Below are 27,179 nucleotides of genomic sequence, written 5' to 3' on the forward strand. Positions count from 1 at the left end.
TTTTAGATCTCTTTCTCTGTCTTGCTCCCTCTCTTCCTTTCCCTCCCTCTCTCTCTTTTTTAATATATATATTGTTTTCTTGTAAAGATACTGTACAGAGTGGTTACAGTTACATGAATAAGGTAATGAGTACATTTCCTATTGAGCATTCTTACCCCCTCCTTTGTTTTCCCCCTACCACCCCTTCCCTCCCCATCTCCCCAACTCCTCCTCCCCAAAGGTGTAAACTTTGTTTTCAACATCATGTCATGTACATCTCATTGTTATAATGGGTCAACTTTTATCCTCATTTCAGCATTTTGCTATTTCCCTTCCCCTCCCCAAATTAGAAAAATGTATATGCAAGACGTAGGGCACGAGAATCAAATACAGTGAAGACAGGGGTTATACCATGGGAAGAACATACAAAAAAATCACATAGTACATTATAAGCACATAAAAAACAACAGCAACAAAGATAAAACCGCTTGTGTCTCTGTCTTGGGGATCATTTCGCTTAGCATCGTGTGTAGGACAAACAGAAAAGCTCAAAACCTCTCTCTCTTTTTAAGGAGAATTCATTAGGTAAGACTAGAATGGGAATCTACTATTATTATCTAAATGTGTAAATGCCCCCCCCCCCCGAATAAACACTCTTATTGTATGTAGCCAAGTGTCAGGATACAGGGTTACCTAATAAATATTTGTTAAAGTATAGAATAAATTAGAGTTTCCCTGCCTTCACAATCCTATTTAAATTGTTTTCCAAACAGTTCCTGACTTACAAAACAACATGAAAGGGAAAGGAAATGGCCAAAACAGAGCAGGAATATTCAGACACGTATTAATAGCAGTACGCCTTCTGTGAAGATCCTGAATAAGTTAAAGATAGGATAGGAAAATAGATCAGAGCATTGCCCAGTTAATTCCAAAGATATTGACTTTGAAAAGTGCTTAGTTAGGGTTTTACTTTACCCTTTAGTTATTAAAGGATTTTCAAATCCAATTAACGAGCAATTGCCATTGAGTCCGTTAAGCCAGACTGAAAAACCAGATACCACATCTTCTCACTCGTGTGTGGAGTAGAGGCCTAAAATGATAATGAGGACTAGACTAGTAATGATAACAGGACATGAATCCAAAAGGAGCACTGTCTAGGAGGGAATGAACAGAAAAAGGAAGGGAGAAAGGCAGGAATACTGGAGGATGATAAAGCTGGGAGGATGCTGTGTTTGTGTGTGTCTGTGTAGCAGCGTGATGAAACCCATAAATTCTGTTTCAAAAAGTGGGGAGAAGAAAGAAAAACAAGGAGACTACAGTAAAGAGGGTAAAGTTATTCAAAGTAGATTGTACACATTTATAGAAATATCATAGTAAAATTATGTATTATAATTGTATGTTAACTAAAAACGAGCATTGTCCAAAAGGTTTGAATGATTTCAAGACACTGGTAAGTGAGTATAAAGACAGAAATAAAAAACACTCCAAAGTAAATTAAAAATGCAAAGTGAGAATCTAAGCTGCATGAGGTTATAGAATGAACATTGCTGTGTTTCTGCAAGATATATTCAACTATCTCTTGAAAGTGAAGTAATGTTAAACTAACTTTAACCAGACTTTTTTGTCTTAATGAATTTTATGATTGATGATACCTTTGGTTTGCATGATATGAGGACTGATATTTAAATAGGAATCAAGTACTCATTAAATACCAAACAAATCTGTGAATATTTTATCTGTGGCTTTCAGAAGTCAGATACAGAAATAAAAACCATATATATTTTAAAGTAAGTATTGAAAACAACTCAAAATGATATGTGCTGTGCTGTAAATGCCATGCATTATTTATAGAATCGATTATAATCAGACGTATTACATATGCACAAATATCAATTATGTTAAATAGAATTCAGATATTTAATGACTAAGACTTTTCATAGCAGGCTAAGAACTAATTATAAAATGAACAAGCGATTATCCATCTTTCTAGATGTTTCTGAAATACCTTGAATATTTAGATTTGTTTTGAGCAAGTGTTATGTATTAGTTTTATACATTTGACAGCAAATTAAAATTATTAATCAGATAAATTTGCATTTTTTTCCTATTAAACCATACCTGAAAGGATTCATACCTAGAAAGGATTATTTCAACGTATTTCTGAAGATGAGAAACCTTTGGAGCCCCTGGTTCTGTTAAAAATACAAACTCCTTAGAGATGTTACTTGTTTTTCTTTTGCTCCGTACATGTTTTTCTCATATTTCAGATGAGACAAACTGGAATGATCATAAGTAATAATTAAGAGAAAGTAGAATATAGTTTCCTTAGTATTACAGAAAACAGAATTCTCTTTAAGTATGAAGTTAATTCTTCTGTTTACTTTCCACATATAAGTTTGACTTATAAAGTGAAGCAGTGAAAATTAAACGTTTCCATTGTTTATCCTTCTTTGTGTTTCTTGTTGGGATTCATTGAGGACGTCTTGCTATGCGGTGCTTAACTATGCAGTCTGCCTTAATTCCTTCTGATGTGTCAAGAAGTATTTGCTGACTCAATGGAATCCAATTATCTGTCTTTTGCTTAATATTTGAGTTAATTTGTACACTTAGTCTCTAAGTTGAATCATGGAAAACAAAATTAATAACTTTGATGATTAAATGATCATTTGTATTTGGGAGATGCTTAGACATGTTTTAAATTATTATTGATTTATTATTGATTTCCTGTGATCATTGGCTCTCTTACTGTGTATTCTGACAGTATGGTTTGACTGTCATTAGACATATACTCTGTAGAGAGAGGAAATTCTCTGCATCTTGGCCCAGGTTATTCGTGATAAAACATTTTTTATAAGACATCACCCTATGAATGTGCCTATTTCTTACTTTTTTTGGGGGGGGGAGGGCTCATGGGGCCTGAACTCTGGGCCTGGACACTGTGCCGTAACTCTTCGCTCAAGGTGAGCACTCTTCCTCTTGAGCCACAGTGCCACTTCCGGCTTTTTCTGCTTATGTGGTGTTGAGGAATTGAAGCCAGGGCCTCATGCATGCAAGGCAAGCGCTCTACCACTGAGCTACCTTCCCAGCCAAATGTGTCTATTTCTAAGTATTGATACTTTCGTCAGGCCATGAGATGGATCATATTCTGATTGCTCCTCTACAGAGCTTCCAACAACTACTCAGAACTTCTGGAGAGAGACCATAGCCACCCAAAAGTGCCCTGTGGAGGGCATGAAGACCTAGCTGGTTGGTCTGGTGAAGACAAGGATTATGTGACACTTACATAAAAAATGTAATAGTCATCTTGAACATAAGTGGTTGCCCAGCTATCCCTGTTATATAAGCTATACAATGAGGAATAGGATTATTTTGGCTGTTGAGAGAGTTCTTCATTTAATTGTTGAATAGCAAATATTTTCCCTGATGGAAATCTAAGTTTTTCCAGCAAATAATAAATCAGGGTCACACTCAGAAAGCTTTGGTTCTTTTACTTACTTTTTCTTATGATTCATTTTAACTTTTTCACAAAATCAGAACTCAATATATAACATATATCAATATATAATTTAAACTATATATTCAATATATAGTTTTAAAGTTGATTACTGTTCAATTTCAGTTATAATTTTTCTGTTTATTTTTCCTAGACAAATGTCACAATTTAGTTTTTTGTTTTTTTAAGACTGATCATCATTAATGGCTGCTAAGTGACATCAGTCCTTTCCAGCCACTGTACTTTATTGATTTTCTCTATAAACAAGTCTATTTTTCCACTAAAGCATTTTAATACTTTGCCAATCATTTAACAAGTGCTGAAGACCTAGACATTTTGAGCATTACATATTGTTGGTAAGACAATTGGCCAGGATTGAGTTTAATCTGTGAAAATAATCTTCTGGTATATTTTCACAAGAACTAAATCAATCAATTAATGCAGAGATACATATTAAAATACTTGAATGGATGAAAATAATTTATCTGATTCTCTTGGCATTGAATGGATTTAATGTGGGTCTGGAGGTCAATTCACATTTTCAGATCTTCTTTTGATTATGCAAGTGATGGAGCAATAGAACTGTGGTAGGTGAGGATGCCATTTGAAACAGAAGAATTATTTTGGAAATGTGGGTTTTCCACAATGGGACGTGTCTTTCTTGTGGGTTCAAATGAGCTCAGGAATAGCCAGCAGATATGTAAACTAGGTAGTGCTGATTGTAACAGTAATTTTCAAAGCTTTGTTGTTGTTTTTTGTCGGTCGAGGGGCTTCAACTCTGGGCTTGGGCGCTGTCCCTGCACTCTTCAGCTCAAGGTGAGCGCCCTACCACTTGAGCCACAGCGTCACTTCCAGTTTTCTAGTGGTTTATTGGAGATAAGAGTCTCGTGGACTTTCCTGCCCCGGATGGCTTTGAACCGCGATCGTCAGATCTCAGCCTCTTGAGTAGCTTGGATTACAGGCGTGAGCCATCGGCGCCCGGCAATTTTCAGAACTTGATCTTAAGTTATTTTTGAGAGGAGCCCACATCTTTAATGTGAGGATTTCACATCTGTGTAGGATATAATGTGCCCAAAGTTCTACTGCTCCTGGCAGATAAGGGTGAAACTGTTTAATGGGACGGGATCGCAGTTCACAGTGGTATGCTATGCAATACCCAGTGGTGACACTGACAGTGCATATTCAACTTTTTGACATATTGTAGAATCCTTTTAATAAAAGAAATACTCTATAGACGTCCTACCAATGATTCTTCCAAAGAACTTGGGAAGCTGAGTTTGGTAATTCGAGGTCTGCTGGGGCAGAAACTCTCACAAGACCTCTTCTCCACTGCCTGGCTCCTGTCATCCAAACTATGTAAGAGGGAGAGGTTGAGACTGAGAGGATCACAGAGCCAGGGCAGGGTGAGCAGAATAGTCTTCAGGACTCCTCCCCAGAAGGGAAACTGTATATGATACTGGAAGTCTGTGGGCCCAACAATGGCAGGAAGCGAGTCCTTATCAAAAAAGTAAGGAAAAACCAGAGCCAGATGGTGTGGCGCGATGGTGTCATGCCAGCTTTGGCAGGCAGGAGGCTGAAAGTTCAAACAGTTACTATCTCCAACAAGAACCATACACAAACGATTATTTAATGCCAAGAGTCTTTATGCACAATGGACAAGGAGGCACCTTTATTCTCTTTCTGGTATCTCGATGATAGACTCAAAAAGAGAATGTTTTTAGCACTATGTTTGTTTGTTTGGTTTTTAAAATCTTGAGACATAGTAAAAAGACTTAGTAACTAATTTCAGATAGTTCTCATTCTCGCCCATGAATATACTTCAATTTTTAGGCTATTTGGCTCACCTTGATGTCTTCAAGCTGCCCTAGCAGATAGCCTGTTAAAGTTTAACTCAAGGACATTTTATGTGGACTTCAGGTTCTGCCCCACCGAGTTCAGCAGCTGCTTTAACCAAGGTCCTCTGGTGATTCATAGACAACCTCATGTTGAGATCCCCTGTCCTAGCATGTATCCTAATGCATTAAAATAGCATTAGAGACAGCAGAGCCGACACAAGCATTATCATCTCTCAAGGATCAACGATTCTATTTTGATATGCCTGTACTTCCTAATGGGGAAAAATGTATTTCATAAATAATCAATTACCCCTCAGGCTTACCCTTGTTGATTTCCATCTGTAGGAGGCTCTCATCTTGACTTCAGTATCTGGAGAAAGGAAGGATATAACCACCTCCAACACTGCATTCGGTGGTTTGCCCTCAGGTCATCGCTAGTGTTCTAGTTTCTGAAGTTTATGTAACCTGGATTCTATTTTATTTAATTTTGACATCTTAATTCAGGTTTCACTAAGAGCATAAGATATTTTTAACTTAGTAGAATTAAAATGGAAATTCTGTCAAAATGACAACGCACAAAATTTAAAAAATAAATGATAAAGGTAATTTAGAATATTAACTTTTTAAAAAGGGAAGGATTAGATAGATCTGTTACTTCAATGTGAAATAAATCAAATCCAACAATAAATCTATGTTGCATGGTACTTTTCAGACCCAAATATATATTCTGTTATGGGTTTTATTTCTGATGTGTTACTCCTATTCCAGAGTGTCTGTATTGAAGACAGAGCTTTGGGGTTTTCTAGAAAACCTTGGCTACATTTGGTTTTCCCTTTACTTTCTTTTATCCCTGTGCTGCCTGAGGTCTAACAAGCTGGAACAAAACACATTCGTTTATCTTTGTTATGTTATATTCAGTCACTTCTATCTTGTAATCTTTTCTAGAAGTTACAAAATCCTTCTATTTCCTCCAAAAGTAATGTCGCAACAATATTCCCCCACAATTCCTCTGTTGTTATTTTCCCAGAATCTACTATTCCACCTCCAAATAAGTCTGTGTATGACTTCCAGATCATCAAGCATGCCCCTTGCTCCTACGATGAACTATTCTGCGAACTATCCTCTTCCTCCTCTTCCTTTTACTCTTCTTTCCCCTTTCTTCTCCTCATTTTCCTTCCTCTCCCTCCATTTCTCCCTGTCTCTCTCCCTCTCTCCCATCTTTTCCTCCATCTCTCTCTGTAACATATACATACACAGTTTGAGTAAACTGCTCTACCCTATCACTTGAAAAATTTTACAATTAAAACAATTCTACTGGCTATCTATATACAACCATCTAATCTACACAACACATAAACACAAAATATACAACAGAATTTCCTAGATACACAATACCAATGCACAATAGATATCACAAATACAGTAGCATCTTTCTTTCTTGAAGTTTCATTTCCCATGGTTTTAGTTACTCCTGGTCCAACATGACCTAAGTTAAAAATGTTCAGAAACAATAAGTTTTAAAATTATTCGCCATTTTTTACTAGTGTGACGAAATTTTACTCCTCCTACTCCATCCAGCCTGGGATATAATTACCTCTGCAGCACATGCGCATGATACACAGTATAAACTCTCGCCACCTGTAGTGACTCACTCTGTAGCCCTCTTGGTTGTCAGCTTGATTGTTCTGGTATTGCAGTGTGTGTACTCATATACCCTTATTTCACTTAATACTATCCCCAAAGCTGTAAAGTCCTAATTTTGGCAGTCCAAACTGGTCAAAGAGCAGCTAGGATGTGATTCCTTCAAATGAAAAGATGGAAGTATGGCAGGATATTTTATTTTGTCAGTTGTGGGGCCTGAACTCTTGGCTTGGGCATGTTCCTCCACTCTTCAGCTCAAGACTAGAGCTCAACCATTTGAGCCACAGTGCCACTTCCAGCTTTTTCTGCTTGTGTGGTGCTGAGGAATCGAATCCAGGGCCTCATGCATGCAAGGCAAGCACTCTACCACTGAGCTACCTTCCCAGCCACCTGGCAGGATATTTTGAGAAATAGAGAGAGGGAACATTTTGAAAGCACTTTGTGAAAGTATATTGCTCTACTTTTAAAATTGAACTAGTACTGGTTTTTACCAATTTCCTACTCTGCCTAACTTACAAAATAACGTTATCATAGTTATGCATACATAGGAAAAAATGTCATCCATCTAGGATTGACTATTATCTATAGTTTTATTGGGGATCTTGGTGTAGAGAAGGGGGTATTACCTCAGTTGTTTATGTTATTGCATGAGTAGGTATGTATCTGCATGCATGGGAGGCAAGCACAAGTATCTCATCAACGAACTTCATAAACCAGCTCTCTTAGTTGTGCATCTGGTTCCCATATGAAAGAGAAAAGATATCTACTACCACCATTTTGTACAAAAATTTCATTCAGAGTGGATTTTTAAAAAAATCTGTATTGTAACAGTGATGAACAGGGGGATTAGAGTTACATCAATAAGGTGATGAGTACAGTTCACTCTAAACACTTATCCTATCCCTCATTTTCTCCAGCTTTTCCTTCCCTACTCCCCCCCCCCCCGCCCAAGATGTAAAGTTCATTTCCAACACAGTATCAAGTGAGTATCAATGTTGCATTTGTTCATCCGTTGTTCTGCTGTTTCTGTGATTCCCTTTCCCTTCCATGGATCAGATAAGCTTATATACAAGACAGACGGTACCGAGCACTAAAACAGAAAAAAAGATTAAAAAAAGGAAATAACTACATAAAAATCTCTTATTTACAATTCTTAGAGTTCATGTTGATACACTTCATTATATATGGGCCCAGGCACTTAGCAATTGGGCTATTGCGATCCCCGGTTGAGAATTGGATCTTTGATTTCTTTTTCCTTTCACCGTACTCTACTGCACCATAAGCCTGGAAGAACTAGGCTATGCTGTAGTAATGAATGTGCCAAATCTGGAGTGCAACAGTAGATTAACATTTCTTTCTCATTTTAGTGTTACATATCCATTAATGCCATTAAGGCTTTGCAATACATTACCTTTATTTATTATTGAAATATTGTACTTTTCTTGTGAAGATAAAAGAAATTGAGAATTACACTAGGGAACTTAAAGGCTTATCCAGAGTATGCATATTCTCTCTAAACTATTTTCTTTTGTATTCCACCCAATCCATAGATTTCCCTAAAGAATAAGACTAATTTTCTAATATGTTGCTATAGATACTATCATCCTTAACACACTCAGAGTCCTATTTGTTCCCTACCTATTTTACATTAAGTGCTATGTTCAGCATTAAAGTATACAGTCTAAATTGGAGATATTAATTTGACTTTGACTCCAGTTGTCTAAAATCATGTAGGAAGACACTTTAGGGTATTTTCTCCTCCGACATTAAATCTTTATACCAATGGTTTTGCCACTGTCTTATTATCATGGCATATTTCTGTCACCTTTACATGAGTAAAAGGTGAAAAATATTTCCTTTATATCTTCAGTTATTTTCTTTTTTAAAAATTTTTATTTATTTTTTATTGTGAAAATACAGAGGGGTTACAATTACATGGACAAGATAATGAGTACATTTCTTATCAAGCATTGTAGCCTCCTCCTTTGTTTCCCCTTCCCATCCCTTCCCAGCCTCCCCCGACCCCCCACCCAACCCCCCACCCCCACCAAAGTTGTAAAGTTCGTTTTCAACATGACAACTTGTACTTCTCATTGTTGCAACGGGGCCACCTGTTTCAGTTATTTTCTGTGTGTGCCATTATCTTGGAAATGTTGTGAAGCCTTACTTCATAAAGACTTTTTCAATGATATTTAGATTCTGTAATTGTTTTAAATTTTACACTTATATCCATACTCTCTCTGTGTAGTCTATCACCAATTGTTTTGGTATCGTTTTTATAAAAGGGTATTTTACTACAGGATTGGCTTTCCTATCATTGTTAACCATCAGTTGCACACATAAATTTTGGTCTATTTTCAAATTTTTCTCTTTATCACCTTTCTTTGTACACAAATCCCAGCTGCTTAGTTACTGTCATATTGAAATCAGGTAAGTATTGAAATCGGGTCATGGTAGTTCTCCATTTTTTTCCTTCTCTTTCAATTAAAATATTTTCTAGGTCCTTATTTCTACATCTGTATTAGAATGATCATGTCCATTTATATAAAAGAGACTTCACGATTTTGATTAGATTAAACTCATATCTAACCAATATTAAACCTTGTGAATCCATTGATTTGGATATTTTTGTCTTCATTGTTTTCCCATGTAGAGTTGACTCATTTTACACAGTTTGTCAGAGTTATAGTAATAATATGAATTGTAATTTTAGAAGTTTCAAACATTAAAAAGTGGTTGCTTTAGAATTTACAGTACACATTTGTCATATGGTCAAGTGATGCTTTACCACTGCTCAAATAGTACATGAATTCCCAAGAAATATATTTATTTCTATTTTTCCTACAACCTGCCTCCTACTTAAGTAAAGAAAACAAATCCTGGCTTCTCTGGTTCCAGTAGACTTGAGTCTTTTGAAGCTAGTTTAGGATGTTTGATCTCCACAGCTCTGAAGAACAAATTCATGTTGATTGAAGCTCCTAAGTTTGTGGCTATTTGTTAGGGTAGAAATAAGAGTCTAACTCATTTTTATGTTTGAGGATTTGTTAGTTTCATGCAGTTGATGATTTTATGGCAGACAGGAAAAGAGACGGAGCATAAAAGAATCCTTTCTCCCAAAAGTGGAGGAAAAAGAGAGGAATTCATACTGTGTTTATTGCGGGACATAAACTTTAGTGATAGCTTTCAATTAATTTCCTGATTTTACTGTCTTCTATTTTGTGCTAAAGTGTTAGCTATTCTGAGAACTGATTTCATTATGTATGCAATAACGGTAATAGTCTTGTGATAAATGTCAGATGGGTATGTTTTCTAATTCATAATCTCTTCTCATGAGATAGCAAAGCTCCAGAAAACAGTAGGCTTTGGAAGAAACAGGCTACTATTTCTTTTTAAAAATTTTTTAATTATGAAAATACCATATAGAGGGGTTATAATTACATGGGCAAGATAATGAGTACATGACTTATCAAGCATTGTTGCCTCCTCCTTTGTTTCCCCTTCCCATTCCTTCCCATTTCCTGCCCCCCCCCACGCCAAAGTTGTAAAGTTTGTTTTTCAACAAAATGACTTGTACATCTCATTGTTGCAATGGGTTCACCTGTATCTCTAATTAAACAATTTGTTTTTTCCCTTCCCCTCCACAAATTATACCAACATCAAATACAGTGAAAGCAGAGGTTATAACGTGGGGGAGGGACATACAAAGCAACAAAGAAATCATCTTGTAAATATGTTAGAAACAATCCCATGAAAGAAAAAAAATTTGAATACTTATCTTGGGGTTCATTTCACCTAACATCAACTTATCTGACCTTTTCTGCTTGTCTCAGACATTTACTAGTTATTGCAAATTAGGGAAACCATGGGACCTATGTTTCTTTGGGCCTGGCTTACTTCACTTAATATAATTTTTTCCAAGGCTTTCCGTGTTTGTGTGTGGAACAAAAGATCTGCTTCTCAGTTTGAGCTCAATCATATATTACTCTTGAGATTAAAGCATATTCCCAATTTGAAAAACTCCCTTAAATACTTCAAATTCCAGCTTTCACTGTAAAGCTGTCAGTTACCCTATGTAAACTTAAAATTACTTCTTTAACATTCCACTTTAAATCCAAGTTTGCCCCATTTGTCAGGCTACCATTTCTTAAAAAAAAAGAAAAGTGGAATCTAAAAGGGAATGTTTAGATGTCTGAATAAGTGTCCAGTATCTCTTGGATTTAAGTGGAATGTTAAAGAAGTAATTTTAAGTTTACATAGGGACAGCTTTACAGTGAAAGTTGGAATTTGAAGTATTTAAGGGAGTTTTTCAAATTGGGAATATGCTTTAATTTCAAGAGTAATATATGATTGAACTCAAACTGAGAAGCAGATCTTTTGTTCCACACACAAACACATACTTATAAGTCTTTGGTTAATTCACTTCAAAGCAAACTCTAAATCATTCAGCTTGAGTCGGCCCTGAGTAAGTCACCCTCATCCTAGTGAACTCTGCAGTTTACTTGAAAGAAGAGCCCAGCTTTTATATGTCAGTTCTTGAACCACATGACTTAATTAACCTCACACCTTTACCATCTTTTTTATATCCTTTGACTCAGCTCTAACCTACTTGCCTCTGACCCACAGCCTTTTTGTTGTTACCTCTTTTTCTTTCTTTCTTTCTTTCTTTCTTTCTTTCTTTCTTTCTTTCTTTCTTTCTTTCTTTCTTTCTTTCTTTCTTTCTCTTTCTTTCTTTCTTTCTTTCTTTCTTTCTTTCTTTCTTTCTTTCTTTCTTTCTTTCTTTCTTCCTTACTTCCTTCCCCCCTCCCTTCCTCTTTCTTTCTTTCTTTTCTTTCTTTCTTTCTTTCTTTCTTTCTTTCTTTCTTTCTTTCTTTCTTTCTTTCTTTCTTTCTTTCTTTCCTTCCTTCCTTCTTTCCTTCTTTCTTTCCTTCTTTCTTTCTTCCTTTCTTTTAAATTTTTATTTTTTTTATTGTGAAAATACCGTGCAGAGGGGTTACAATTACATGGGCAAGATAATGAGTACATTTCTTATCAAGCATTGTAGCCTCCTCCTTTGTTTCCCCTTCCCATCCCTTCCCATCCTCCCCCCCTCTTTCTTTCTTTCTTTCCTTCATTTCTTAAACTCTCTCTCTCTCCTTCCCTCCCTCCTTCTCTTTTTCTCTCTCTCTTCCTCTCTCTCTGTCTCTCTCTGTCTCTCTGTCTCTCTGTCTCTCTGTCTCTCTGTCTCTCTGTCTCTCTCTCTCTCTCTCTCTCTCTCTCTCTCTCACTCTCTTTCCTTTTTTTGTTTCTCCAGTTGTTTTTTTTTTTGTGTGTGTGTGAAAATACTGTACAGAGGGGTTACAATTACAGGGGCAAGATAATGAGTACATTTCTTATCAAGCATTGTAGCCTCCTCCTTTGTTTCCCCTTCCCATCCCTTCCCATCCTCCCCCGGCCCCCCCACCCAATCCTCCCCTCGCCCCCTCCACCCTCCTCCCCCCACCCCCCCGCACCAAAGTTGTAAAGTTCGTTTTCAACATAACGACTTGTACATCTCATTGTTGCAATGGGTCCACCTGTATCCCTATTTAAACGATTTGTTTTTCCCCTTCCCCTCCACAAATTATACCAACATCAAATACAGTGAAAGCAGGGGTTATACTGTGGGGGAGGGACATACAAAGAAACAAAGAAATAATCTTATAAATGCGTTAGAAACAATCGCATGAAAGAAAAAAAAACATTTGAATACTCCAGTTAGAATGGCTAAAATCAAGAACTCTTTTTTTTGAGGTAGAATATGTCTTTGTTGTATGAGGTAGAGTACGTCTTTGGTCTAGAACTCAGCCTCTCTAATAGCAGGGCTACAATGTGTACCAATGTATTAGGCTTCCACTTCTTTTTATGGTCTATGCTTGTTTTTATGATTTGCATGTTGTTCCTCTTGATACATTCCAACCAATGTCTGATTCAGAGACTTTCTGTTTTTTAGAAACTTCCTAAACTCAAACTAGGAAACCATACAAATGTTAAATTTCCCCTTAATGAGATAAAATTAGCAATAGCATGTCATACCTACTTTCTAGAATGCAAAACTTCTTCATAATATACTTACTATTATGCTATCTTGAAGGTAGATTACTTTAAAAAAAACACTTTTAAAATTAACTTTAAGTAGCTGTACAAGTGTTTCAATTAAATATATAGGGGTAGACTTCTTGCTATCAGTTTTTAGCTATGTCACTTTGGGACATTTGCTTAATTTTTCTTAGGTTCAGCTATTTTTGAATATATAAAATGGAGAGAATAATGGTATATCACTCCTCCTTTTCTTGTATGAATCGAACGATGTATCATCATCTTGTAGGGTATTATTGTCAAAACAAACACAGTTAATAACATCATTGAATTATCAAATCTTTTATAGAAAATGGCTTAAAATTGTCATATAACCCATTTACCTCCTCTCATATACATTATAACATTACTAGATTACTTACATTATGGGATAAAGGGTGCAGAAATATCATAACCTTTCAATAGCAATAATTAGAGGAGACTGAGTCACTGGTATTGAATTTTACGTATTATAAAGACAAATATTTTAGGGAAAGAGTATTTTCCAATAAAGGCTTAGCTTTTCATTGAAAGTAGCAATGTATAAAAACCTTACAAAGAATAGCATCAAATACATACTCCTTATAAATTTGAATCCAAGAATACTATTGAAAATTTTAATTCTGTCATAATTGGAAGGAATAGTTTACTATTTACCTCATGTGTACAAGCATTCTGGTTTCAAGAGATGGTTTTTATCTATCTACCTCACATTGCTTTTGGGTTTAGATATCCACTGCTATGTAGAGTCTTTATTTTGCTTGAAGGTCAATATATTCTGTCTATTGAAACACTGCCTAAGGTTTACAAGGCCATTCACTGACAAAAATTTATTTTCAATTACAGATTTGAGCCAAAAGAAAATGATTGAGATAGATTTGCTTCTTCACTGAAGCACATTGTTTTCCCCAAAATTTCCTTTAATTTCTTGAGTTATTATTTCTGATTAGTACAGAATTTTGCGTTTGGGTCCCACTACCTTATAATGCTGGTATGTCTTGAAATGTTTATGACAAGATTGGATGTTGTCATGGAAATCATCATGCTACCACCAATATTACATTCTAGTTTTAATGTAATATTAAGATGATTTTGGATCTTAGTTGTTCAAATTTCTTTAAAATTTAGTAATGAGATGACAAGAAATAAAATTACAAGCACAAAAAGGTTAGCAGATTTATGTTACAATGTGAACATCTCCAGTGTTCTTTATTTTATTATGAATATATTCATTAGAGGGAATAATACAGTTTAATAACCTTTAAATATATGAAGTTATCATTTTATAACCAATTAAGTAGAAAATGATTCTTTCAGTGAGAGATTTGCTTTATTATCATTATAAATTGAATCAATTAAGTCCAATAAGTACAGAATCACTTGCTATCTTATGAAATCCATATGCTTGATTGTACCATATCTATGACTTTCCAGATACTTCTAATACATTTAATGTGAATTCATTTAGTTTCTGACAAGTGCCTGAATGATGCCAAGGACTGCCTGAGGTCTCCTTTGAAAAAAATGCAGGTACTGGGGATTGAACTCGGGGCCTGGGTGATGTCTTTTAGCTTTTACAGAAGTTCAAGGCAGGCACACTGTTTCACTTGGGCCACAGCTTCACTTCCACCTTTCTGGTGATTAGTTAGAGATGAGTCTCATATACTTTCCTCTGTGGACTGGATTTGAATCTCGATATCAGCATCTTGTATATCTAGGATTACAAGCAAGAGCCATGAGCACCATGGTATATATATATATATATATATATATATATATATATATATATATATATGTGTGTGTGTGTGTGTACACACACACACATAAATGAATTGGACAATAGAATAGATATCTGGTTACAATGATACACAGTGGGCATTGCTCATTACTCTACTTCAGTTCAGTATCTCCTTAAAATAATGTGTTTTTGGCCTCATGAAGAACACTGTACACATTAAAATAAAACAGAAACAGGTGAGCTAGTAAAACATTAGCTTGTGCTTTCTCATGTTATTTTTGAGAAATGAAATCGTTAAGTTTACTGAACTTTCATTTTGATGTGTTTCATCTTCTCATTGATCTCTTTGCTTAAACACTATATCCTGAGAGAATAATGAACAATCTGAATAGACTACTAATTCTTACCTTTAAGTACTTATTCCACTTTGTTTCATCTTCATAGCACTATTTTTTAACTAAAGTATGGCTGTGACTTTCTCATATACCCACTACAGTATAGTTACTGTGGAAATAGAGGCCTTGTCTGCTTTTAGACATTGCTAATCTTTCTATCTAGATCAATATGTACTAAATAACAACTTCCTTATAAATGCCTCTCTTTGAGTGAAAAAAATGAATATACTTCCTCCTGTGGGCATTGTGCTAGGACAAGGTATGATGATGATATATTTGGCACTACCCTTAGACCCAGGGAGAGTAAATACTTTTATTGAAAGACATCAATGAAAGGAAGAGGCAAGTCAAGTGCTTGAAACCAAACATGAACTCCCTTGATCCACAAGGATCTGCCTTTATATTTCTTGAATTTTAACTTTTTCCTGATTTATGTATTGTTTTCCTTAGATCCCCTTCATAATTAAAAATGGATGAATTAATAGTGAAACAGAATAGTGAATGGGATTTTGTGGGCACTTGCCAAAAAAGATGCAAATGGTAGCAGCAAGAACTGGGAGAAATAGATAACCAAACTGGCTCCTTTGGACACCCTTTAATTTTTGTTTTCTTATATAATGTATAGTGTTTGGAAACACGTTCAGTAAGTACTCTTCATGTATATATTAAAATCAGTGTTGCCATAAACAGAATTCTTCAAAGTGGAACATTTTTCTTATAAAAACTAAAAAAACCCCAAAAATCATTCATTTCAAAATATTTTGTATTTCTTGAATGAGAGTTTTGAATCCAATATTTTTGCTCTGCAAACAGACATGCATCACAATACTATTGGGACAAAGGATAAATTCCAGAGGAAAAGCAAATTTAGGTGGAGAACAATCTTCTTGGATTTGTTTTTCTTTATTTATGCTTCCGTCCATACACTGTGTCACTGCTTGTATGCCTCTGGGCACTGTTAGAAATGTCTGAGACAATATTAACAATTGATCTTCCACATCTAACTCCGGATAAAAGCTAAACCAAATCAATAACTTTACCATTGTACACTTTGTTATAATTTACTTGGAGGGTAATTTACTGTGTATGTGCATGAGTGATTGAGATTTTATCCCCAAGAGTATCATCAACTCAGCCTAAGGTATGGTGATGAAAATGCCATTCTACTGCCTCTCGTGTCTTATCTTCCTGGGTATACAGCTATAATTTTGGATCTATTAGCCACGATTAATGTCTACACATTCCAGAGAAGTGGATGCTTCCACAGGTGTTATTTGTATTCTTACACTAACTCATAAGCTTGGCACTTTGTATTAGGTTTACAGAAAACCCAGTGTGAGAAATTCACTTTACAATCAGTTGGAGATTTCCAGGAGGTAGATTATTTCCTGGGAATAGATGGCTGAGGGTGTGAGAAGGATAGGATCAGGGCTGAGAATTCACTTACCTACTGCTTAGTTCACTAAATCACGAAGCAGTGTGGACTGAATGAATATGGAAAGAGAGCTTCTATTAAGACATTCTCCGGAGGGGCTAAAAAACGATTTTTGCGGTTCCACTGTGTAACCTTGTAGTTCTGACCTCAACTGGCCATTTGAAAACCGGTCTTAATTTTTCTTGGTTGGTCCTTACAAGAAAACTTTACTAACAAAAACAAGAACAGAAATTATAACATTGAAACAGATAATACTTAGAACTTTATAAAATGCTAATTCACTACCTAGATGTATATTGTTTGCATGAAATACCCCATTTTTTGTTTTTATTCATATATGACAAATCACAATTTTAAGTCTGCATCAGAAATATGAGTATTTTTCCTGGCTGAGTGCTAGTCAAGAATGGTTCTGAGTCGGCCAGTTAGCTGAGCTTCCCATGATTTTGGAAATTTCTTAATGTTCCAAATGGAAAAGAAAACTCCTGTACTAAAGCACTTTAAAATGATTCAGACTATAAAATCATATTGCTCATGTGAAAAGGTTTGAAAATGCTATTACTTTGCATTACAAATAAAACTAGGAATAAATAAAACTGGGAATCAAATCCATGTTTATAAAGAAATATTATATATATATATATATTATAGTATCATTCAGTTTGAATAATTTTGGGAACATTGATAAAACAGGTGTTTGATAAATATCTGTCTATGAAAGGAGAATAAAACAATTATAGCTAGAAAGCAGGTTTGATATGAAAATTGCTTTTAACTTAAGTTCGTTTGGTCATTCACAATTATTGGGAAATTTTTGGTATATTTATATTTGTAGATAAAATTTCTAGAATTTAGGCTTGTCCTCCATAAACTTACTAACATATTATAACAAGTGAAAATTTCATTTTTTCTTTTGCACACAACAAATAAATGGTTCATCAGAACACACACACACACACACACACACACACACACACACACACACACACACACACACACAATTTAGTAAGCCTGAACTTTCTAATCTTTTAGGCATTTTTGTAGTATTTCTCTTTAAAACTTTATCAAAGTAAAGGGATGGGAAGGGGAAACAAAGGAGGAGGCTACAATGCTTGATAAGAAATGTACTCATTATCTTGCTCATGTAATTGTAACCCCTCTGTACAGTATTTTCACAATAAAAAATAAATAAAAATTAAAAAAAACTTTATCAAAGTAAATGCCTAGGCTCAATTCTCCATATGAGATCTTAAAATCTGCCAGTAACTTCTTTAGAGGATCTATTTAGACTTTCAATGCATTATTAGAATGTAGACAATTTAATGTGTTTGATTTTTTTTAACTTCTCCAAGCAAGTAAGGAAACAATATAATATTTCTCACTAGTTCACGTTTTGATTTTACTGATGCTACCAATGAAAATGATCTTTGAAAATTTTTTGTGTCCCTTGACACAGAATCTTGTGAGTGTGTGACCAAAGATGGAGGTCATGGAGGTAGCAGCCATCTCTGATTACTGGGTTTCGAATGTGGGTCCTTCAAATGCCAACTAACAATTCCTGAAGAGCTCTTCATGGCTCCAATTCTCCAGAGTGGTAACTACCAATAGAGCACAGATAAAAACGAATTTACACATACGTGTCACATTCCCTTTGATGGAGGGTTTTAAAGTAAATTACCAGCAGTGTAAGAGCTCTATGTTCCAATATTTCAGATATTTCTCTGTCTCGGGCTACAGAGTAGGGTTCAGCTAGGGACTCAATTCTAATATGGTCAATGTTTTTGTAACGATTGTTTTGAAGATTTAAACTTATTCCAGTGGGATTGATCTATGAGAAGATGTTTTGGATATGCCATTACTTTTGGAGTTACTTGTGGGCAATTTCATTCCTGAGAAATGTATAGAAACTGTGAGAAATTGGTCCTACACATATGATTCTGGAAAGGTACACACTGCATTCCTGGAGCATATGTTAATTCACAGTGTTATGAACTCTGCCCACCATGACGCGGTGTTTAGATTTCTTCTTCTCTAATTTTAGACAGCACTTTTCCTGCATTTCATTCTAAGCAAGCTTTCTCTCTAATAAAACATATCCATTTTAGTATTTATGTGCATCTTAACCACTTAGCACAAGTGAACTTTTCTGAGTACTGGGTAATAATCAGATTTCATTAGCTGATTTTGTTCTGTGTTGGCTTCATTTTGATAAGTAGCACAGTGATTCTGGGGCAAAATCTTATTGCAGAACTGGCTATATTTACAATGAAACTTTGTATAGAGTATCTGGATGTCTTCAGTCCTGATGAGAAAACACAAACAAGCTGTAGGTTTCTTATGTAAAGTGTATACAATACAACCACATCAGTGATCTAGGAGTGTTAGAAATAAAAGATTCTATGTGCTTGTAGATGAGTTATGATATCCGAAGACACTAATATAAATGATTTTGTTTCTTTATTTCAATTTGAATTTGTTTGGCCATATGCTTTATTTTTCGTCAGTTCATGTGTGTGTGTGTGTGTGTGTGTGTGTGTGTGTGTGTGTGTGTGTGTGTGTGTGTGTGTGTGTGTGTGTGTGTGTGTGTGTGTGTGTGTGTGTGGTCTGGAACTTGAACTCAGGGTCTTGGCCATACTCATGGTTGGCATTGTACTACTTGAGTCACCGCTCCACTTGCAGCTTTTTGCTGGTTAATTGATGGTAAGAATCTTGCAAATTTTTCTTCCAGGGCTTGCTTTGCACTGTGATTCTCAGCCTTCTGAGTTTGTAAGATTACAGGCATGAGAACTCCCTCAATTCTTATACTGCAGTGATTTATAGTGAACACAGCATTACTTGTGTAAGTAATAAGTGATGATGTGAACTATATGGATACTTAAAAGAAATCACAGTTAGAAATTCCTCTCAGAATTGACCAGGGAGAACATCAGCATAGTCTTGTGGATAATGTTGACATCTGCCACACCTCCCTCTTACCACTGTTCATTCCACAGAGATACGCCTTTATTGAAAACTGAACAGAGAATTTGTTTTTTCTGTCTCACTCAAAGACCACTGAGATGAGCCATTGATATAGGGAAAATGTGCCATTAGGTTATTTGAAATTGAAGGAAAATATTCTTAAGTATCTTCCTTCCTCAATACACAAATTCTAGAACTAGAAAACCTAACAGCAGTACGCTATAGTCTGCAAGAATTCGAACAAATGTATAGAATATATACTGATTTGTGTTACTTTCATTTGCTAAATAATAATGAGTTAAGTTCATTTAACATTAACATCCAAGTCTGATAACCAGAGAGCCTCCAATTTTCTCTTGTTCTCAGTAAGATGAGGCCTGAGTGGGAATGACAAGGAACTTAAAATATTTTCTAGTTAATCAATTGCATTGTTTCAATGATATTTCTTCTTTGGACCATGGGTCACTGCTTCAATGCTTTGTAGCAATAATTGCAAGGCATTTATAATGCTCAAAATGAGGTTTACAGTGATATTCATTTCTAGGCAAAGTAAAATCTAGTTAAATGGAATCCACACAATTAGAAAGCTTTGTCAGAATTCTCCTACATGTATATATGCACCTTAATTATTTCTGTTTAAAAAGATGAACCTGAGGTTCTATAAAATTCTAAATTGCCTATTGAATTATCAATATGCATTTGAAGTAATCAGTATATTCATATTCTACTGAATGCAAATAATTTGAAAATATGTGCTACATGGATTATTTATTTCAGTGCTGAAATGGATCATTTACTGTTGCAGAACTCAGGAACGGAAACCTTCACAGCTTTGAGCCTTTCATAGCTGAATTAAAATCTTGGGTTTGCTATAAGTTCTGTCATGTTACAGAAATATTATATGCCACAATATTTTTATATATAAAATGAATATTACAGTGCCAACTTACTGGTCATGAAATTAACTGAGATCATATATCAACCAAATACATATGAACATCATAATATGATTTTTACAAACAAGACCATAGTAAAGCTACCAGCACAACTATGTTTATTGCAGCATTATTTACCATAGCTAAGATATGGAACCAACCCAGATGCTCCTCAGTAGATGAATGGATCAAGAAAATGTTGTATATATACACAATGAAATTCTATGCCTCCATCAGAAAGAAGGACATTGCCCCATTTGTTAGGAAGGAAAAACTTGGGAAAAAATTCTATTAAGTGAAGTAAGCCAGGCCCAAAAAAACATAGGTCCCATGGTTTCCCTTATTTGCAATAACTAGTTTTTGTCTGAGACAAGCAGTAAAGGTCTGATAAGATGATGTTAGGTGAAATGGACCCCAAGATAAGGACACAAGTGGTATTTTCTTTCTTGCTATTGTTTCTAACATATTTATAAGATGATTTCTTTGTTGCTTTGTATGTCCCTCCCCCACGGTATAACCCTCGTTTTCACTGTATTTGATGTTGGTATAATTTTGGGAGGGGAAGGAAAAAATCAAATTGTTAAAATAGGAATACAGGTGGACCTATTGCAACAATGAGATGTACAAAATGTTAGGTTGAAAATCGAACTTTACAACTTTGGCGAGGGGGGGGAGGAGGGGAGGGAGGGGGGGAGTGTAATCGTGGAGATGGGAGGGCAGGGATGGTAGGGGAAAAACAAAGGAGGAGACAACAATGCTTGATAAGAAATGTACTTATTGGATATTGCTCATGTAATTGTAACTCCTCTGTACGGTATTTTCACAATAAAAAAACTTTAAAAAATAAAAAATAATAATATGGTTTTCACATTTTCGATGGCTGTACTCTAAAATCAAGACTGGCCATTTTCTTTTTCCTTGATAAAATGGTGAGATAAGGGACAAAGCTTGAACCAATGAAACGGCGAAAGTCACAAGACCCTATGTTGGTAAGGAACTTTACAACTTGGGAGGGAGGTGTTGGGGGAAGGCGGACAGGAAAAGTGGGAGAAAAACAAGGAAAGGGATAACAATGCTGTTCAAGGAATATACTCACTGCCTTACTTATATAACTGTAACCCCTCTGTACATCACCTTGACAATAAAATAAAATTATGTTAAAAAAACAAAATGAAATAAAACCAAAGGATGGATTTTGAGGAAGAGAGCCATGGGATAGCACAGAGGAAATGTCAAAAGCAGAGAATTAATGAGAATGGAAGTCGAACTACATGGATCATCTCTGCCATTTTTTCCCCTTTCTGACTGATAAACTGTTTGTATTCAGGAGAGATAAAGAACGTTCTATTCTGAGGTCCAAATCATTGCTCACTTCAGACAGGACAAAATTTATAGTTAATTTCCAGTCCAATAAAACTTACTTTGTGAAATTATATTACAGATCCAGGAGCATAGAGATGTATTTTGCCTAAGGCCATGGAAAGTGACTGGTAGCCACAGCAATGATGAAGCCATCTGCCCACCATATGTCTAGGCTGGGGGCACTGGTGCCCTGTCCATCCATGCTTCAGCTTCCAGTCACAATTATTGATGGCTGAATTAATATTTACAATGTCTGGAATAAAACCTGAAACCATTCACCGAAATAATCCATATTACCAGGTAAGAGAGAGAGAAATTGTGATCTTTAGAAAAATCAAAGGAAATGAAATTTGAAAAATAGTAAAGAAAATCAGCAGATGGTGTGTATTCAAAAATAGTGCAACAAATGGAAGGCATAGAAAAACTTCAACTAATATCTATCATAAGAAAAAAGAAATGATCACATTTTCTTCATTTTTATGAAAATTAAGTATTGTAATTATGCTAATTAAAGATGATTTGTTGTAAATAAAATACATCTCAATTGAAGAACTAAAGATCTAATAAATTCAGTATTCATCAAAGCTTGCAAGAAATTATGAAATATAAAGCCATAAGGAATTATAGTAGAGTTGTTATAAAACAAATGTAAAAACAATGTCAAATAGAACCTAAGGAAAATACCAAGTTAAGGTTTTAATGTCATACATTGTTGGGCAATTTTTATCATTAGAACTGAATTACTCAAATATCTTTCTTGCAATTCAATAATTCAAAAATATATTTTATAATCTCCAGAATTATCATTAAGAATAAAATGACATTACATAGGAAAAGCTTATTTAGATAAAGATACAGAAGAAAGACAATGTCTAAAGATGGGTAGCATTGAAAAACAAGTTTAAATTAGACAAGGCAGTTAAATATTAGCAGCAAAATGACACTTTTAAATTCAATTCTTTCAATTCTTTCAATAACTACTTCGATTAAAAGCTAGAGGCCCACAAAATGATTATATACAACTATATCCTCCTTAAAATTAAATAAAGTAATAGAATACAATTTGATATGTGAATATTGGCTAAAATATGGTTAATAAAAATGTTCAAGTAGATAATAAAATATTTCATTTGATAAAGAGTGATCAAATAAAATACATGTTAAAAAGTGATCAATTATTATGACAGGCATTTGTTATACTAGATATAATCATTTGTATAGCAGTTACAAATCAAAAGGAGCCATTAACATCATTTCAAAAATACAATAAAAGTTATGTTCTACAAGAATAAACACCAAGTCTACCATCATATTTGGGGATTTTCAAATAATTCTCTCAGTAAAGAAGTAAGTTTCTGAACACCAAAAACACACAGCAGTTTTCTAAAAGTTAAGTCAACAAACATGATCTGATTATCATATAAACAACATTGCACTGAACAAATGAAGAATAAAGATCGTGTTAAATTGCTCAAGATAATTTACTGAAATTAAACATATGCTGATGTATAAAGCCAGTCTCAACAACTTCAAATGCATGAAATTAGAGCAACTATGTTTCAGAGAGTGGAATTAAAATAGAAATTATAACAAAAGGAGAAGTAGATATTCCACAAATAATTTGAATTCATAAAACACATTTCTTCTAACTTTAGATCTAGAGGAAATTATGGTGCTGAGCAAATATAATAAATCAAAGGTTAAGGGAAGCAACTGAGATGTTAAAAAGAATGCTGTGTAACTTCTTTGGTATAGCCCCAAACTGTACAAATGGATGTTAAAAAAATAGCACAAAATTATACTTCAGAATTAACAATGCTAGAAAACAACACACAAGAAACAAGCAGATACTGACTAAATGAGGAGTTAGTTATTGTCAGAGACAAATACAATTAGTCAATATCTTAAACAACAAGAAAGACCAATAAAGAGAATTTTAAATAAGCAGTATCCAAAAGAGAAAATATTTATTACCTCATCATATAATTTCAGAGAAATTAAAAATATTACATGGATTATGAACAAGCAAGATTGACAATCTCCAGTATTTATATGGATTGTACAAGTTATAGAAAAGTTATAGTTCTTACAAAAAATAAGCCACAAGAATTTGATATACAGTGATATTTGATATTATGTATTAATATTAACTATCTTCCATAACTTCAGGTTCAGAGTGTATTACTGATTAATCCTACCACATTCTTTAGCATGGAATAATATTTCTATTACATAAAATATAGAAGCAGTGAATGAGAAGAGAAGAAACATCATTCAGTAGTTTCTGAACTCACCTTCACCTTCATACCAAAACTTCATAAGGTTATGAGTATCCAAAGAAAGTGCAAACAAACCTCATTCATGAATTTAGAAATCTTCACTACAGCACTATTCGCCATAGTACAGGTATGGAACTTGCTCATAGGCCCCTCCATGAACGAAAAAATCAAGAAAACTGAATTTTACTCATCCATTAGAAAGAATGATAGTGTATTATTTGTAAGGAAATGGAAAGACTTGGGAAACATTTTATTAAGTGAAGTAAGTCAGGCCCAGACAGACAAAGGTTGAATAGTTTCCGTCATATGTGGACATATGAATTAGCCTACTACCTGGAAGTAAGCATGTTGGGTGATGTACAATGGTTACACATACATTAACTGAAATATGGCAGATTACAGGGAAAACTCAAATAGTGTACTTAGAAAGGCAAAGTCAAAGCCCAACAAAATAAACAATAAAACACAGGTACTTACAAGTGGTGGGGCAGGGCCAAGGGGAAATGGGTGGATGAATGAAGAGGAGAAGTGGGAAGAATGTAGTCAAGAATTTGTTATATAGCCTATAAAATAAAGAAAAATAAAGAAAAGCAAGGGAGGGGATGGGTCTGGAAGGGTAGGTGAGAACACTGAAAATGGTTACATTGATCCATAAGCATTGTATTCATGAACTGCTTTGTTACATGGAAACTCCTTTTCACAACTTTTAAAAGATAATAAAAGATAGCAATGAAAATCTCAAATGCAAACCAAATGGATAAAGTCATAGAAGGAACTATGTCAAAAACCAAGAAGTGTAATTTCAGGAATTTCATGAAGGTTTACTCCTTGAAAATCTACTGATCTAGTTCAATATGTGAACAGAATAATGAAAATGTAATTATCTCAATATATTCAGAAAAATAATTTAACAAAAATCTCAACCCCCCTCTTGAGTCATTTTTAGAAACTAATTGGGAAAAGAACTTTGTTGTTTCATTATTAAATATTAGTAGTTAATGATGATATAGACCTACAAAATGTATTTCAAAATAATCAGGTTTCTGACTTTTGCTTTAAAACACTTCTCGATGTGTACAGTGCAACTTTGACTCATTTGTACAACTATTAAAGGCAATAAAATGCTTTATCCGTGCTATTCTATCTCAAGGTGTGTATCTTCAGATTGGAAACCATATCTTGCAATTAGTTTTGTATTTGCCTTGGCATTGGATTAATAATGTCCATATCATGAGCTTCAGGCCCCAATTTCTTCTCCAGCTGTAGTTCTGCTGATCTATATCTTCCTACAACTAGTTTTTCTCATCACTCTCACTGATTTAGCAATTGCGTTTTCAGAGAGGATTTCTCCAGCCTTCCCAACTAAGTGATTTCCTAGGTACTCTGCACAGGTATTTAGATGAGTTTCCAGGAACAAAAGAACATCTAATGTGATTATCTTGCATGCATGCACGAATGCATGTTGTGTGTGTGTGTGTGTGTGTGTGTGTGTATGTGTACCTTCTAAGTAAGAAAAGGTTTCTTGAAAATTGCAGGAATGAAATAGAGATGAAAAGGCAATCATTCATTTGTTTCTCTTTTGGGGACAGAGATAATTTAAAACAGCAATAGCAAGATTTTAGAATATGATAAATACTTTGTGATAAATCACAGTAGTAGATACAAAATATTCTGGCATTTTGTATCCTTGGGTTCCTCTTGTCAGTGGCAACAGCTCAGATTAATAATGATCATAGTTCAACAAAATATATGATGGTAATAATCACTTTTGAGTTAAAGGATGAGTACCTTTGAAAGTATAAGGTATACATTTTCAGAGTATTTACAATTAAATTTAAAGTGAATACGTACACTCTAGTCAACATTTGGCACCAATGATTTTAGTGCTGTATTTTGAAGAATAGTTTTCAAAATAGATTAGATTAGAAAATAAATAGATCAGAAAAATAAACTAGAAAAATAGATTAGAAGTGGAAATGTGGCTCAAATAGAGTGTCAGCCTTGAGCAGAAAAGGTAAGTGAAAGAACAAGGCCCTGAGTTCAAGCCCTAGTACTGGCACACATAAACAACAAAAAACCAAAAACCACACAAACCTATTCTCTCAAAAGATTCAACAGCCAAAGTTATGAATTGGTGATATAACCTTTTCTCTCCTCTAGACTTGAGGATTTGTCCTCCAAATTGTGGAGCAGTTTTTTTTTTATAAAGCTCTTCTTATTTTGTAGCTGTGCATTAGTAACTAGAGCATTATTTTTGTACTGTTAAAGTATTACTTCAAGTACTTATTTCACTGCTTGGACATTTAAAATAGTTAGCCAGTTATAAATTGCTTAGATTACATTAGGTATCATTCACCACACAGTGCAAAATTGCTTGTCTTTTCTCAGAGCAAGTGTTACATAATTACAGTAAGTGACTGCTATTATGAACCCATAACTTTCAAAAAATGACATTTATTGACTTAATTGAAGTAGTTTTGGAGTGAAACTTTTTTCTATCAATACAAAATTAATAAAGACTGCCGTGTGTGGAGGACCTTAATTACATACCTTTTATAATCCATACAGCATGCATTCATTAACATATTCCATTCAACAATTATTTTAGAGTACCTTGTATGGGAAGAAAATATCCCCATCAATAATAGTGGAATCAGCAATGTGAATTAGTGAGTGTTAAGGTGTTAGTGCTGAAATTCAGTTCACTGTAAACTGTCTAGGGGATTAGCCAGAATTAGTAAAATCATGGTGATGAAAGAACAACACTGTCATGCTAATTCAGCTTGGTAAAATAACATAATAGATTTGTCGGGATTTTTACAAAACTGCATGCTATGGAATGACATGGCTCAATAAGGCTGTATACAGACAATGATATTCAGAATGGGACTAGAAACTTTCATATGAAGAAGATTTGAAGGAATTGAGTCTAGCCAGCACTTCCTTAATAAAAATAAAAAGATGGTAAATTCATAAAAGAAGATGGAGAATTTATAAAAGAAGTATAATTTGTGCCAAATGTTTCATGGTGAA

At 34.6% G+C, this 27,179-nt stretch overlaps 1 protein-coding gene across 2 annotated transcripts in view; it reads left to right on the forward strand.

Annotated features, from left to right (window-relative positions):
- Positions 1 to 27,179, forward strand: part of LOC138820738 (uncharacterized) — a 160,538-nt gene that overhangs the window by 93,180 nt on the left and 40,179 nt on the right. The gene's annotated exons all lie outside the window — the stretch shown is intronic.

The sequence above is a fragment of the Dipodomys merriami genome, unplaced genomic scaffold (assembly GCF_024711535.1).
Source record: "Dipodomys merriami isolate MVZ:Mamm:240054 unplaced genomic scaffold, mDipMer1.0.p SCAF_9, whole genome shotgun sequence".
Lineage (NCBI taxonomy): Eukaryota > Metazoa > Chordata > Mammalia > Rodentia > Heteromyidae > Dipodomys > Dipodomys merriami.